Below are 12,373 nucleotides of genomic sequence, written 5' to 3'. Positions count from 1 at the left end.
ATAAAATTAATATTTTTTGGTGCTGTTTATTTTACAGAATCTTCATTACTTCCTACTTATATTGTAACATTTATTTTTTACAATACAAATATAATATACTTATTTCAAATTTTGATTAAATAAATGAAATTATATATTTAGTCCATTACTATTAGTGTTGTTAAACGGCTAAGCCGAGTCGACTTAGCTGCGACTCGAGCCTAGTTTCTAGTCGATAAAACGACTTTGACTAGAGTCGACTAAATGCGGCTCGTGTAGTCGGCTCGTTAGGTCTGCTCAATTTTTTTGTTTTTTTATAAAATCTGGTAAATTGCTAAATTTTGGGAAAATGATTAATGTGAACAAAATTATAATAAGAATATGTTGTTTTAAGTTTTTCGTATTTTTTTGGCATAAATGGGCTAAAATAAGCATTGCTAACATGTTTAAATAAAATTTTAGTGAAGATGTACCCTAGATAAGTGACAATTGTCATAATCGTTGTTTTTAAGGTTTTTCGAATTTTTTTGACGTAAATGGGCTAAAATAAGCATTGCTAACATGTTTAAATAAATAATGAAGATGTACCCTAGATAAGTGACAATTGCCATAATCGTTGTTTTTAAAGTTTTTTGACGTAAATGGGCTAAAATAAGCATTGCTAACATGTTTAAATAAAATTTTAGTGAAGATGTACCCTAGATAAGTGACAATTGTCATAATCGTTGTTTTTAAAGTTTTTCGAATTTTTTTGACGTAAATGGGCTAAAATAAGCATTGCTAACATGTTTAAATAAAGTTTTAGTGAAGATGTACCCTAGATAAGTGACAATTGTCATAATCGTTGTTTTTAAAGTTTTTTAAATTTTTTTGACGTAAATGGGCTAAAATAAGCATTGCTAACATGCTTAAATAAAATTTTAGTGAAGATATATCCTTGATACAGGGTTTCCCATTCAAAAAAAGAAAATCATAATATTTTTTAATTTTTTGTCAATTTTTCTTAAACTTTTATTTATTTTAGTTATTCCTTTTTAATTTATTTCTAAATTTTTGCGATTTCTTTACGTTTTTTTCTTACTGTATCTTTTCTCAATTTATTTCTAACCTTTTGCGATTTTCTTTACTTTTATTTTTCTTACTATATCTTCTCTCAATTTATTTTTCTTCAATTTATAAATTTAGGTCCATTTTTTTAACACGTTTTTTTTCATCATACATACAGATATAATATTCTTTTTATGATTTATTAATCTTTTGCATACATTTTTAACCTTTTCAATCGGTCATTTTAATCTTTATTTTTTTGAGCATTTATCTATTTTTTCTTCTCATTTTTGATAATTATTTTTGCTAGTTTAGTTCATTACAAAATCCTAGTACATATAATTTTTTTATTAAAGACCATTTAGTTAAAACATCTATTTTATATCTGACTTTGATAAAACTAATTTATTAATTTTAAAAAAAAATAAATAAGGACGTATTTTTTTACTATATATAATCTTTATTTATAAAATAACCTACACTTTAAATTATAATAATGTATAAATAAAATATGCTAAAAAATTATTTCCAAAGGTCTTCATTTAAATTTAATATATTTATGTCCCATGAATTTAGCGAGAGGCATTGTTTAAGTGTTGATGAGGACATTCTTCTATTTCGTTTGTTCCGCTGTACTAACTCTATACATCTTTTGGCATAAGGAACATTTCCTATGCGTTTTTTGGGGAGTATGGAGAAAATAATTTTTAATATTAGAATTATCAGAAATATTTATCGAATTTTCCCTATCCATTTCCAACATTGAACTACATCTAAACTCAGTATGCGTCTATATAAAATAAATAATTTTTTTTTAAATAATTCGGGCCTGGAGTGGTTTGAAAAATTTATAGTTTCAAATAAGAATAGGCTCATCTTCAATTTTTAAAAGATTAATAATAAAATAAAAAAATATTTATTTATATTCCTCTATAATTATGAGAGATGGAATAAAAAAATTCACTAATCGGATGCTGAGCCAATTAGCATATTGGGCATTAATTCTATTGTTAAAACCTCAATTAAATATAAATAAGAGCAGCAGGATTGCTAGTTGATTAAATAAAATAATAAGCAGATTCAAATTAACTTCGAAATCTAAATTATTATAATTAACAAAATAAAATATATCATATTGTTAAATTTTAGCAAAATTATGTAAGGAAAACTCATCTTCAATATTAAATACATATAATTTACCTCTATCCCTGTAATTTCTTATTGGGACTGTGATGATTGTACAACTGAATATAAATAACTCGAATTAAAATCCATGGAAATATACTTAAAAAAATTAATTTTATTTAGTCTGTCTTCTCTATTGTTTTAAATAATAAAAATTTTCTAATGAGTATTAAAAATAAGAATTTAAAAATGATTATATTTTATTAATTTGAATATCGTTTGGTATTACAGTTAAGGTAAACCCAATTTAGCAATTGTAATTATATTTACTGCCAAAAACATTAAATATAATTTTAAAAAATAATTATCAAAAATGCTCAAAAAAATAAAGATTAAAAATGACCAGATTAAAAAGGTTAAAAATGTTTGCAAAAGATTAAAATGTATAAATCATAAAAAGAATATTATATCTGTATGTGATGAAAAAAAAACGTAAATTGTTAAAAAAATGGACCTAAATTTATAAATTGAAGAAAAATAAATTGAGTAAGAAAAATAAAAGTAAAAAAAATCGCAAAAGGTTAGAAATAAATTGAGAAAAGATACAGTAAGAAAAAAAAACTTAAAAAAAGTTAAAATTCAGAAATAAATTAAAAAGGAATAACTAAAATAAATAAAAGTTTAAGAAAAATCGACAAAAAATTAAAAAATATTATGATTTTCTTTTTTTGAATGGGAAACCCTGTATCAAGGGTATACATCTTCACTAAAATTTTATTTAAACATGTTAGAAATGCTTATTTTAGCCCATTTACGTCAAAAAAATTCGGAAAACTTTAAAAACAACGATTATGACAATTGTCACTTATCTAGGGTACATCTTCACTAAAATTTTATTTAAACATGTTAGCAATGCTTATTTTAGCCCATTTACGTCAAAAAAATTCGAAAAACTTTAAAAACAAAGATTATGACAATTGTCACTTATCTAGGGTACATCTTCACTAAAATTTTATTTAAACATGTTAGCAATGCTTATTTTAGCCCATTTACGTCAAAAAAATTCGAAAAACTTTAAAAACAATGATTATGACAATTGTCACTTATCTAGGGTGCTTCTTCACTAAAATTTTATTTAAACATGTTAACAATACTTATTTTAGCCCATTTATGCCAAAAAAATACGAAAAACTAAAATAACATAATCTTATAATTTTGTTCACATTAATCATTTTCCCAAAATTTAGCAATTTACCAGATTTTATAAAAAAAAAACAAAAAAATTGAGCAGACCCGACGAGTCGAATACACGAGCCGACTACATGCGCCGACTAGGTGAGTCGGCTCATTCGGCTCCTTGATCGGCTTGAGTCGGAGCCGTTTTTTTACTACTACAACTCTAGTCGCAAGTCGTAAGAACTCGACTTTTTATTTATTAAATAATTTTAATTAATTAGGTGATAATTATTTTTTTTGAAAATTAGGTGATCTTTTTTTATGAAAAAAATTTATAACTTTCTATGTTAATATGAAGAGGAAAAGAATTTATAAATTTTAATTTTTGCCGATTATAACTCGATCATCTTGTAAAACTTGAACTTAGAATAGATAAGTAACTGGAAGCTTAGGCCGAGAAAATAAAATTTAATTGGTGTTTCTAATAAGAGTTAAAATTTTATTCCCACTAAGATGGATTAAAAATCTGATATGTCTATGGATAAACAAGGTCATAAGAGGGAGGGTAGCTAACCCCCTTGTTCTAGTTCCCCGTGATTTTTGAAATTTTTTAAAAATTTGAGAAAGAAGAGTTTTATTGACTGAAAGGCCTTCAGAGAATTATCGGCCAATTTCAAAATTTATAATAAATAAATGACTCAAGATTTTAAAACGTATTTTAAAAGTCTCTGACGTTCTAACAGCTATGGGCTGTCATTAGGGGAGACCGGGGTTATATCGTCCATAAAAAATTGAAGTGCTATAATAAATAGACAAAGCAATTTTTCTAAAATGTTTAAACGTAATTTTATTCTTTACATATATCTCTACGGTAGAAATTAATATTTAAGAAAAAAATCATTTAGTTTTAAATTAATGCTAAATTTAAAAAATATGAAAATTTAAATTTTATGAAAAACACCCGGTATAGCTATTATCTTTTCCCGTTACATGTCATGGCATTCTTTATTTAGATTTAAAAAAAAAAATTATATAAAAGTGTTGATTCTAAGTAAATAAATATAAATAAATTGTCAAATATGTTAAATTTAATGGTTCATCTATATCACATATATCACCCGGAAATACTGTTGTCACTTAAATCTGTCATATAATTACAAAAAATAAGTCAATCGCACCCCGCCAAAACCTGCCCCATGTCTTCACACTGGATTTAAAATATAATTTTGAGATATTAAATTACCATAAATTGTGTCAATATTTTTATAAAATATATATTTCTTTATCATTTAGAATTAATATTAAGTCCAATCAACGTTTATAAAAATAGTTATTAGTGAAAATGTAAAATTTTAAAAAGTTACTTTGGGTATGTTGAAATTTAAATTTGCATTTAAAATTTTTCATGAGCAATTTTATCCGAAACATTTTTGGGCCTACTTAAGCACCTTATTAAAATACATACTTGGCTTAAATTTCAAAACTTAAACTTTATTAATTTTTAAATTATTAGAGAAAGAAATACCTACCCCGGGAACACACTATCCCCGGTCTCCCCTATTTCGGTTCATTTGTTCAAATCAAAATATATAAGAAATATTCGGTTTGTGTAATAATGCTAGCAAATGAAGAATGAATGAAATTGTTGGAGTACTGAATGATTGATAAAAGTATACATAGAAAAATACGAATCAAATAATTACATTATTCGTACTCGTAGAAAATTTATTCGAATTTTAAAAAAGATTCTTCCAAAATATTTAAAAGGTGAAAAATGGAATAGATGTGGAAAAATTCGATCGAATAAAAAACGACTATTATTCAACGAATAATTTTTCATATTCGATTTTTTCAATTTAAATAATGTATCGATACCTAAAAAGAATTATTCGGTCGTATCTAATACGAAGGATGAAAAATTATTCTTTGATTAATAGTCATTGAAATTATTTTTATAGAAATTATTGATTTTTTAAGATGAATTACCTGCACAATAATTATAAAGTTTAAATTGGGATTATATGACTCATCTGTGAATTAATATAATGGCATCCTTGAAAAGTGCATAATCGTAACCCAGATTGTGAATATTTTGAAAAGTTTATTCATTCAGGGGAGGGGGTTAACATATTTTCTTTTAGAAGTTATTTTATTGCTAGTAAAAATGGGGTGTTGGGACGATGAATGATGTTTAGATGGATTATAATATTAACATCTACAAATGATTTAATTTGTTTATAAATATATTATATTTAATTTATTAAAAGGAAGATGAAGTATTACTTCTGATGTAGAAACTTTTAGTTATATCATTTAAAAGTTTAGATCTCATAAAAAGGGTCATATACAAAGAGAAATAATAATTTATCATTACAGTATACAGTTGAAATCTGTTTAAACATTCTTAAAAAATCCAGCCATTTTAACAAATTTTCTGGCCCTCAATAAATCTCTTAAATTATCAAGATGGATAAGATTTTCGATAGTTAGAACAAATATAAAATTTTAATTATCAATCCCATCTGTATACTTAGTTAGAAAGATCGATTTTGCTGAAAAACCAGGGGTGATATAAAATACTTGAGTTATATAATTATGTTAGTTTAAAAAAATTAATTACAATATGGTATGTTAATATTTATCAGAGACCTGTAGAGGTACCATTTGCACGGCCCGGCTCGGAATTTTTTAAAATTATATTCGACCTGGTATATACAAAAATTCACCTATGTATTTTACCATATTTTTCATCAAGTATTATCGCTTATTATTTAAAAAATACATGTAAAAAGCTAATATTTTGAGAATATTATATTGAATTTATAAAAATTATAAAACTGTTATTTATAAAAATAGATATTTTGAGCATATAATATTATTGCATTTATAAAAATAAAACTAATATTCATAAAAATGGTAATAATATTTTGAGCATATACTATATTTTATATTGCATTTAAAAAAAATAAAACTAAATATTTAATTTATAAAAATGGAAAATATTTTGAGAATATAATATATTGTATTTAATTTACTGTTTAATTTATAAAATAAAAATAAATAGCTATTTATAAAAATGCATGTATAATAAATAGTATTTTGAAAATATAATCTAATTGCACAATATATTAATATAATTTATTTTATAATATAAATTTTTAACAAAAGAAGATAATTGTATTATATAATATTGTAAAAAAAAATAATGAAAAATGTTGGATTAAAAACTTTCATGACTCAAGGTAAATATAATAAATGCAATAAATATTTGACAGTTTGCAAAGTAAAAAACCAGCATGATTGACGAAACCCTATACTCAAGAAAGATATTAAAAATTCACAAATTATCATGAAGAAAGAGAAGCATATCTACCTTTTCAGGTTGAAGATTACTTCTTCTTTCTTCAAGAATTCTCCCAGTAGTGGAAAAATTCCGCTCACAGCTTGCACTTGAAGCAGGAATTGCCAATTTTGCTAAAATTGAAAATTCGCTTTGATGAGCCGCCCACCACTCTAACAAATTATCCACCTTAAATGTTTCATCTATTTTTTTATTTATGTATAATATTCATCATCGGGTATTGACATATTACCAGAATTACCATCGGTCATAAAACGATTCAGTTTGTTTAACAACAGTCGTAATTTGACTGGTCGATGGTATTTCATTTACTTCCTGAGCCTCTTGTAATTTAATATAATCTTTTATATAGTTTTCCGTCATCTTGCGATCTGTCCCTGACTACATACGTAATTGCTTGAATTTGGGACAGAGAAAAAGAGAAATAAAATGATATTTGTGTAAAACAAATTTTTCAATTAAAAAATGCTTTATATTAAGTAAAATCAATTTTATTTCTCCTTTTTCGCTTTGAAAGGTATTATAAACTTCAAGAAGTGATATCCCTTATATGATTGTTTTGGTAAAATATATTCTAAAAATTTAGATATGAATTATAAAAAAATATATTAATAATACTTGAATATTGGGGGCTTATTTAAGATATTTCTTTATTTGATTGTTTTGGTAAAATATGTTGTAAAAATTTAGATATGAATTATAAAAAAATATATTAATACTTTGAATAAATTTGCAGGAAATTAATAATTAGATCGATCTGTGGGTGTTAGGTAGTGTTAATCATCACCCAATATTATATTAATCATAACTATAATATAATATAATCTTATAACCATTAACTCATAATGTAAAAATTTTTATAAAAAATATTAAGGCCCGGCCCGGGTTTAACAATCTTAGGCCCGGCCCGGACATATTTTAAAAAAAAATATTTAGGCCCGGCCCGGATGTGTTTAAAAAACTTTTTTAGGCCCGGCCCGGGTATATTTAAAAAATTTAAAATGGCCCGGCGGGCTTCGGGCCGGGTTTAGGGCCGGGCCTGCAGGTCTCTGTTTATAATAAAAAATTTATCTTATTGTAATCTTTTTTAACATTGAATTTGAAAATAAAATTTTATATAATTTTTTTAAATAAAAAATAATTTGAATTTTATATATAGTTCTATTTTTACAAATACTTGAATTGAGATCAGATCTATATAATAATGTTTAAAAAATACTTTCTATGGAAGATCTTTGGTCTGGTATCATACCGGATGGACTGGCCATACCTTAAATACATTTTTTAACCCATTGTTAACTAGCCATATCTTAGGTGTATATTTCTTTTAAACTCCAATATTACATCCATTCTATTCAATTATAAGGGAACTTCAAATCATATGGTCAACTCATAAGCATTTTCTAATCTAAAATAAATTATTTCGATTATTTACTAAATCTAAAATAAATATGCATCAGGTTAATTACAGTGATTTGAATGTAACTAGAGATTTTATAATTAATACCTAGAATTTTATATTAAATAATGGTCCTTTTTTGAGATGTCTAAAAATATGTCAGGTATCTATTTTTATTTTAATTTGCCCTCTAAAAATAAAAATTTTTTCCATATTATACGGGAAAAGATTTTTACAATTATCATAATAAGTTCTGTTTGCCTATATCTTTTTGTTATTATTTGTTATTATTTGTTACATATTCGTAACTATTTATTTTTTATAGAGTTAATATACTTTTTCATTTTAGATAATGAAGGTTTAAGGCGATCGTGTGACATATTAAACATTTATATTATGTAAATTGGATATAGAAAACGCTATTTTATATATATATTTAAATAATTGATTTACTTTTGATATAAAAAGAGATCTTATATTATAAAAATCAATCAGTTTTACATTATTAAATTTGTTATTTTCAATAGTTAACAATAAAATACTTTATTAAAATTCTAAAATATTATTATCATACTACCGACGACAAGACAGATTACCAGCGAGTCCATTCTCAGGACAAGAGTTTCCCCATTGTCAATATTATCTTTCATTTAAATTTTTTTTATTTATTCTCCTTTACTATTCTGAATTCGCTGAACTTGTAATTTTTCTATCACTCAAAAATATGATGGATTGTTTATTTCCTTGTTTCCTAGAAATATATGAAATAGTAAAATCGTCCATTTTTTTATATTAACAATCCATCATTTATCAGGAATTTTTTTTAAAATGATTTAAATGAAACATATCTGTGATTTGCTCATTCCCTGAGATATACATTTAATAAAAAAAATTAAATCAATTTAACAAGAAAATAATTCAATTATTGAAATGTTAAACCATTAAAAATCATTAAAATATTTGTTAACAGAAAGAAAAATGAAAATTTTTTCGATTAAAAATGAGTTATATTTGAAACAAATTACAAATGGACAAAAAAACATAAGTAGATGTTAAAAGATTAATAACTAAAATTGAGGTAGCATTTAATATTTTGATCTTTAATCTGAACCTCTAGAAGAATTGGAGCAATGGCGTATCCAGAATTTTCTTGTAGGAAGGGAAATATTTTTGGGGGCCTTGGGCCGTGTCTTATATTTTAGCTATTCTATTAAATTATTCATAATTTAATAATAATTATATTTCTATTTTTAACTATTATTTACTAATTCGTGCTTATGGATATTACAAGACTATTTTTTTATTATTTTAAGTTAGGTATATTATATTTAATAAAGTTTTTATAAATGTAAAGTTGAAATAAAGTTTAATGTCATTTTTTTACAAAATTTGCTTTAAAAACTAGCCTCAGCTTAAATTCTCATACAATATAGGTAGAATATAATTTTTTTATTGAAAATACTAATAGTAGTGTATATAAAATATTGACTAGAAAATAATTTAAAAAACAAGTTTTTTAACCTCTTATCAAATACAATATTATACAAAAATTATAATTATAATGTCATTTTTAATATTCGTGGGAATGCTGCCAATTCATCAAGAATTTCGTTTGGTTGGAACCAAATCTCTGTGGATATTTATCAGAGCTAACCCATTTAGCTGAGATTCGGAAGTAGTACTTTGTAATTATGTTTTCAACCATCTCAAGTTGGAAAAAGTCCTTTCATTCGTACATGTTGTAATAGGCTAACATGCAAGAATATAAAACAACTTCAAAATATTAGGAAATTGAGCCAAGGTTTCTTTACACCGATTGAGTGCATCAATAGCATGCTCAGGTAAAGAAGCTAAACGTAGTAAATATTTATACCACAATTCGAATTCACTGATTAAATTTATTTCAGTATCAATCTCATAGGAATAAAATTTTGCTAAATATTTATTTACCAATATTGGCATTAGAAAACGAAGAAGGATCTTTGGGTAATAAAACTTGAAGATTGCCAAAGACTTGTTTTTTATCTAAAAACCGTACTTTTATTTGCGATAAAAAAGTATCTAAAAATGGGATGAAAATGGATATTTTATAATATTCTTCAGTTGAGCCAATATTTATTTTCATCTCAATAATGGCCTAGGTTCTAGACGAGGTTTAATTAATGTTATATCATAAAATTTAGCCTTCGATTCAACGTCTAGATAAACATTATGGAAATATTCATCTACATTCATTCTTATTGTATCTACCTGTTCTTATATATTTTCCGCCAAATCAATAACCTGAACCAAATCTAAATTTAGTTTTTGTAAATTTCTATAAAGTAGTGAGCTATAGGAAAATAATTTATTGATGCAACTAGCAGCAATGATAAACTCTGATTGATCAATTGAATTCAATAATCATTTCGCTTCTGATGACACATTACTTCTTTTCATGCTCAGCCTTATTTAACTTTTGTATTTCTATTCCTTCTGTTCTACAAAATGGAAGTAAAAATGAAAAATATTTAAAAAATTATAGATATATTCATAATTAAAATATTATTAAAAATACTTATTAATTCAGACTCACTAATAACTTTGAATTTAAAAAATAATTATATATAATAATAAAATAAATTACCGTTTTATTTCAATCTCTCTGACTAAAAGTTCTTCCATTTTATTAATATTTTTGAATAATGTTAATGTACTCACAAGGAAAAGAAATTTTAATAAAATTTATTTATAAAAAATAAGTTTTATGTTGGAAAATTGATATTCAAATTAGAGATCTGCAAAGTTAGGCCCGGCCCGTACCCGGCCCGAAGCCTAATTCTATTAAAAATAATCGGGTTCGGGCCGGGCCTAATATTTTTAAAAAAATTTCGGGCCGGGTCGGGTCGGACCTTGGAAATTTTATTAAATATATCTAAATTTTTCAATTTTATATTGAATTTTTTATGTAAAATAAAAAATTTTGATTTAATTTATTGAAACTAAAACGCTATATAACATATGTCATTTATTTTAAGTAATTATAAAAATTAATTTCTTATTTAAATAAATTCGGGCCTGGCCGGGCCGGTAAATTTTTTAAAAATAAATTTCGGGTTCGGGCCGGGCCGGCAAAATTTTTTTAAAAAAATTTCGGGCCGGGATTAGGCCCGATGCAGATCACTAATTCAAATATTTGTAAAATTTTGATTAAGGGGTTAAGGGGGGGGGGGGGGGGGGTAAAATTTTTATAAGTAAAGTTTTCTAAGAATAAATGAATGTTACGAGTTTAATTTTATTTAATTTATTTTAAAATTTTACATCTATTTTAAAACTAAAAATGCATGCTTATATAGCATGTTACAAACAAAAAATCAATTTACATACTAATATAATAATTTATATAAAAAAATCAATTTTCACAATTTATAAAATAAATCAATTTATATAAACACAAAAAAAACAATTTAAAGGTTAGTATTAATCGGTCATATCAACATTCCACCCTTTAAAAAATGATCTCCACTCATTGCATGTGAATCTTATCGTGCAGTCAACGTTTCTTGATAGTTATATTGTCATATTAGTATATTTCATTAACTTTTGCTATTAAAAGTTTATTTAAAAGAAAAATATTTTATATATATATATTTTTAGTTTTTATTTCATTATAAAATTATCGAATTTTTTGGGCAAAATTATATTCCTGCTTGGTCTTTGACTAACAAGACTCTGTTCTTGTACTCCTAAATTTTGATCATCATTTCTTCTAAAACTTACAGTAAAAGGTATTGCATTTTCAGTATTTGTTTTCAAATGTGTCGTTTCATCAAGAGGTGTGCTACTAGTATACCTTTTTTTAATTTGGTCTAAATGTCTTCTAATAATTTTGTCTCCTGTATCCACTTCAAATATTAAATTCCCATTTTTACGTTTTACCGTGCCTTTGTCCCATATATTATCCTTGAAGGTTTTATACCAAACTTTGACACCATTCATGATATTTCTATTTGACGAGAAATTGCGATTAAATTCATTCACTTTATCTTCTTGCGGTTTGATTAAATCCCATCTGGTTCTTATGGTTCTGTTGAACATCACTTCGCTTGGTATCTTGTTGGTTGTCGCGTTTGGTGCGTTGCGATAATTGAATAAAAACTTTTCTAAAGCTATATCTAAGTCTATTTTATTATTACTTTCCATATTCCTATTCATACATATTTTCATTGATCTTATCATTCGCTCACACTGACCATTGGACTGTTGGTGGTGAGGCGCGGTGAAAATGTGATCAATTCCATGATCAT

This window comes from Gordionus sp. m RMFG-2023, chromosome 2, assembly GCF_954871325.1.
Source record: "Gordionus sp. m RMFG-2023 chromosome 2, tfGorSpeb1-WG-v2, whole genome shotgun sequence".
Taxonomy (NCBI): Eukaryota; Metazoa; Nematomorpha; class Gordioida; order Chordodea; family Parachordodidae; genus Gordionus; species Gordionus sp. m RMFG-2023.
This window is presented reverse-complemented; position numbering follows the sequence as displayed.